Source organism: Macrobrachium rosenbergii, chromosome 30, assembly GCF_040412425.1.
Source record: "Macrobrachium rosenbergii isolate ZJJX-2024 chromosome 30, ASM4041242v1, whole genome shotgun sequence".
In the NCBI taxonomy this organism is placed as follows: Eukaryota; Metazoa; Arthropoda; class Malacostraca; order Decapoda; family Palaemonidae; genus Macrobrachium; species Macrobrachium rosenbergii.
The window spans coordinates 7,110,211-7,116,000 of record NC_089770.1 but is presented as its reverse complement, the minus strand read 5'-3'; positions in this window follow the sequence as shown (position 1 = coordinate 7,116,000).

Below are 5,790 nucleotides of genomic sequence, written 5' to 3'. Positions count from 1 at the left end.
AACCTTTTACTTTTAAAGAAAAAAGAAAAAAGGACGAAAAGGGAAAATTGAAGACAATATTACACGCAACAGACAGCCGCCGAATCGGTCCATTAATGAGGCAGGTTATCATCGCGATAACTCGGCGAGAACCGAACAGGTGAGGGGCGTAATAGAGGAGACTATTATTACGGCTATTGAGTGATACGGGGTACGAATGGCGGCGGTGATGGAGAGAGAGAGAGAGAGAGAGAGAGAGAGAGAGAGAGAGAGAGAGAGAGAGAAAGTGTAGTGTTTGTTGAGTAATAAAGATGTGAAGATTAAATTAAGGTATAGTTTGTAATTTGTGTGTATGTATATATATATATATATATATATATACACACACACATATATATATATATATATATATATATATATATATATATATATATATATATATATATAATGAAACATCAAAACAAAGTGAAATAGAAGACATAAATTTAAAATAACTGGAAACTAAAAACTTTGCAAGAAGGGTACACAAGAGAGAGAACCTGGAAAGAGTTTGGGGTAGGGGATGGTGCCCAGGGGAGTCAGGGGCTGTGAGAGAGAGAGAGAGAGAGAGAGAGAGAGAGAGAGAGAGAGAGAGAGAGAGTGTGTAGCAGAGGAAGTCAGTCGGTTATTACGGCATTACACTTTCATGTGAAATGGCTCTGGATGAGCAGCGACCGTGGGAACTTGACGTCCGAGCCACAGGTGTAAACGGCTGATTGTTACTTGGGTTAGCCACGCGAGGGGCACCCCCCCCCCCCTCCTGTTCACCTGCCCCTCTCTCTCTCTCTTCCCCTGACTCTCTGGAACTCCTCCCTAAAGTCTTCTGTTGGGGGGTCAGACCTCAAACCTCAATCTTGCTTCTTCGTTTTCTAGCTCCTCTGGTCGTCGTATCTCGAGGGTGACCTTTTGCCTTGACCTTAACCTCTTCTGTAGAGGGTGACCTCTTGGTTTCCCCTTTCCCCCTTCTAGGGTCTTCGCTTCTAGTGAGTGACCTTTTGTCTTGACCTTAACCTCTTCTGTAGAGGGTGACCTCTTTGCTTTACCCTTTCGTCTTCCAAGGGTCTTCGCTTCTAGAGGGTGACCCTTTGTCTTGACCTTAACCTCTTCTGTAGAGGGTGACCTCTTTGCTTTCCCCTTTCTTCTTCCTAGGGTCATCGCTTCTAGAGGGTGACCCTTTGTCTTGACCTTAACCTCTTCTGTAGAGGGCGACCTCTCGCCTTCTCCTTTCCTTCTGCACTCCTTCTGGTCCTCGTATCTCGAGGGTGACCTTTTGCCTTCCCTTGACCTCCTCCAGCCCCGCTGGTCCTCGTATCTCGAGGGTGACCTCTTGTTTTTCTCTTAACCTCTTCTCTCGAGGGCGACCTCCCGCCGTCTTCTCTCCTCGCCCTCTGGTTCACTTCGGGACTCGTTTCCTTTGAAGGTGACACTTGACCTTCCTCTCTTCCCATCTGGCACTGCTATCTACCAGTCACTTCTGGCCTCTGTTTCTCTAGAGGTCGACTTTCCTTACTCCTTCAACTCTTCCCTCAGATCGATCTACTATCTACCCCTCACTTCTTTTCTTCTGACTCTCTCTCATAGAGGTCGACTCTCTCAAGTACCTTCCTCTTGAGGTCAACCTTTATACCTACCACTCACCTCCTTTCCTCCAGTGAGAATCCGTCTCTCTCCCTCTCACCTAACAAATTGATCTTCTACCCCCTTTCTCCACACGTTGAGCCCCCACTCGCGTTTCGATTTTCGGCCGGCCAATGAAGAATTAGAAAGAATTTGACAGACACTCTTTATTTAGCTGTGGTCCCGTAGCCAGGTAACCAGTTGGTTCTTAGAGGACCTTATGGACACCTGGAGTCCTATTAATCCTCTGGTCTGGTTATGGAAAACACAACACACACCTTATGTTTATACCTGATGGACAACATGATATTTATACATGATATTTATACCTGAGTAACTGATGATATATAAAAAAATTCAGAAACAAACAAAGACGCTTGTTTTGGGAGCATAATAGATATATACCTTTTGTAGCCCAGGACTGGAGACAAGAGAATCGAAAGTCCTTCTTCATCTGTTCAGTGGCAGAAATATCTCCTAGACGAGACGTACCTCAAAGATGGCGTTCTTCGGTGACATTCTCAAGGCATCCCTTTGTTCCTATGTTATTTTCTTAAAATAAAAGAAACGACGTTCCATGGGGTCATATTATTAAGATGTTGCATTGGTCATTTCTTTTCTTTTCTTGTCTGTGTTCTGCCCGGAAAAAACTTCTTGGAAATGATGTTTAGATCGTTTCCTTATCTTTCTGACAGCCGTTTGCTTGTCTGCTTGTGTTATGTGTCTGAATGCTTGTATAAAGCAGAGCAAGCTTAAGTTGTTCCTTGTTCCATGTCCATCCAGTAACAGAGAAACGGAGCAACCTTAAGATGGTGTTCCTTGTTCCATGTCCATCCAGTAACAGACAGAAAAACGGAACAACTTTAAGATGGTGTTCCTTGTTTCATGTCCATCCAGTAACAGACAGAAAAACGGAACAACTTTAAGATGGTGTTCCTTGTTCCATGTCCATCCAGTAACAGACAGAAAACGGAACAACTTTAAGATGGTGTCTTTGCTCATGTCCATCCAGTAACAGAGATAAGAAAACTGAGCATTTAAGATGGCGTTCCGTGTTCCATGTCCATCCAGTAACAGAGAAACGGAGCAACCTTAAGATGGTATTCCATGTTCCATGTCCATACAGTAACAGACAGGAAAACGGGTCAACCTTAAGATGGCGTTCCGTGTTCCATGTCCATCCAGTAATAGACAGAAAAACGGAACAACTTTAAGATGGTGTTCCTTGTTCCATGTCCATACAGTAACAGACAGGAAAACGGAACAACTTTAAGATGGTGTTCCGTGTTCCATGTCCATCCAGTAACAGACAGAAAAACGGAGCAACCTTAAGATGGCGTTCCGTGTTCCATGTCCATCACAGACAGAAAGACAGGGCAAGCTTAAGTTTGTTCTTGTTCCATGTCCATCCTGTAACAGGGACAGAAAAACGAAGCAACCTTAAGATGGGGTTCCTTGTTCCATGTCCATCCACTAACAGACGGACAGACAGACAGACTGGGACAAACAAGCAAAAGCCAGTCAATCAATCAAATCCGCCTTTGACACCCGATCAAAACGTCGTTATTGACCGACCGCAGGGGAAATTAGCCACGGTAATGAAAGCTGACTTAAACGTCACTACAATGTTTACCGTCGAATTTCGCGCCTTCACGCCTACTCCTTTCTGGTGGCGAATGCGGCTCTAAAATGCTTCTTTTGTGTTACGTGACTGTGACAAAGGAGGTGTGGTCACTGGCCCTCCCTCTGGGGAGGTAGTGACACCCTCTATCTACCTCTGGCGCCCTCCTTAACCCCTCTAAGAGGGGTCGAAACGGTAGTGATTACGCTCGATCAAACGGCAGGACCCTCAGCAAGCAGCGTTGCCAATGCCTCGAATTCGCGCGGGACCTTTAAACAGTGTCGCCACCGTTTGGGAGATGGTTCAGCTTTAAAAACCCTTAAAACTGATGAAAATACAACTAAAATACGACGTATTTCGGGTCAACCTTATAAAATAAAGATAAAGCAACGATCAGAATAAGTTTAAAGCAAGCCACGATCCCGGAGTAAAGAATTAACCGTCGAGTTTCTTTTATTTTTTTTATTGAGCGCCAAAAGATTTATTCGTCATCTGGCGGGAAGAATATGAACGCGTTGTAGATGACCCATTATAAATACACATGGTCTCATGACGATATATAATTGCTCGCAGGCGGTGAGGTTTGTGGGGTGTGGGCATACCGGAAGTAGGGTATTGGCTGTTTCGCTCATATATATAAAAGGCATTGGTTATATATATTTGGCGATATAACTTATAATTATATATATACACATATATATATATATATATATATATACTATTCATATATATATATATATATATATATGTATATGTATATATATATATATATATATATATATATATATATATAAAGTGATTTGTACTGTATATGTAGAGAGAGAGAGAGAGAGAGAAAAGTTACATTCTGCACAATCTGAATTTTTCATTATATATATATATATACATATATATATATATATATATATATATATATATATATATATATATATATATATATATGTGTGTATGTATGTGTGTGTGTGTTACACACACAAGTATGTGTGTATGTATGTATGTCATAAAAGTTAGATTATCCCAAATCTCTACTTCGATTACAACAAAAGGTAAAAAAAAAAACACCCTCCCACATATTATACCTTGTTTACCGATCAGTAATGAAACAAACAAACTCCCTTCCTCCCTCCCCTCCACCCCTCCCCTCCCCAAAAGAGGCAAATCGTACACGTAAACACAACAATTGATCTCAGGTCTCTGGGGGTGGGGAGAGGTGTGGGGGCGGGGTACCAACCCCCAAGCCAATGTTGACACGACGCTCGTCATTTGTTTCTGCCTCTTCTTTGAATGATTTTTTTTTCCTTTCACGAAATCTGGCCACCACGAAAAAAAAAAAAATAAATAAAAAAACCTCTCTTCTTCTTCCAGTACCGTGGGAAGCATCGCCCGGAAGGTATTCCATAAGAGTGACGGAATAACTCTTATGTTGACTTAGCGTTCGTACGTCAGCCAAATGGGGGAAACGTTATATTTGCTTGTGTATTTACTGCTTATTCTTTTTATTTTTTTTTTATATACTTTTCTTCACGAAATCGAAGCGCGTGTGTGTTGTTCGTGTTTGCCGAGGCAGTGAGTTTGCTGTCCATTCTTGTGAGAATGTTGTATCTGACAGATTGCTTTTTAAAGGCGGCGAGAGTTATGAAATAGGGCATTAGCGGTGTGTTGAGCACACGCACGCATATAATTTATATATGTATATATATATATATATATATATATATATATATATGTGTATATACACACATGTATATGTGTGTGTGTATCTACGTCTGAAAATATTCACATATAAACAAATATGTCGGTAAGATTTTATTTATTTACTCAAAATAATAGTAAATTTACATAATCTGCAAACATATTCTCATGTTATTGTGAAACAGTAATGATATATTTCTCTCAAACGCATGTATTCGTTTACAAATTATATATATATATATATATATATATATATATATATATATATATATATATATATATATATATATATATATATATATATATATATATATATATATATATATATATATATATATATATATATATATATATAATATATATATATAGTTGAGGAGTGCCCCATGCCCTAACCGCTTCTCGCCACAATCATGTAAGTGCCAGGTAAAATGAAGTGTAATGGGATGTGACTAAACTGTTCTTCCTTTCATGGGAAACGAACCCTGGCTCCTTCGTTGGCCAGCTACGTGTCCTAACATTTGTGTGTGTGTGTGTGTGTGTGTGTGTGTACGAGCACCAGATTATTTTTCCTTTTAGTTTTCTGAAAGGAAAACTATTGTGCCGGCTTTGTCTGTCCGTCCGCCCTTTTTCTGTCCGCCCTCAGATCTTAAAACCTACTGAGACCAGAGGGCTGCAAATTGGTATGTTGATCATCCACCCTCCAATCATCAAACATACCAAATTACAGCCCTCTAGCCTCACTAGTTTTTTATTTTATTTAATGTTAAAGTTAGCCATAATCGTGCGTCTGGCAGCGATATAGGACAGGCCACCACCGGCCCGTGGTTAAAATTTTATGGGTG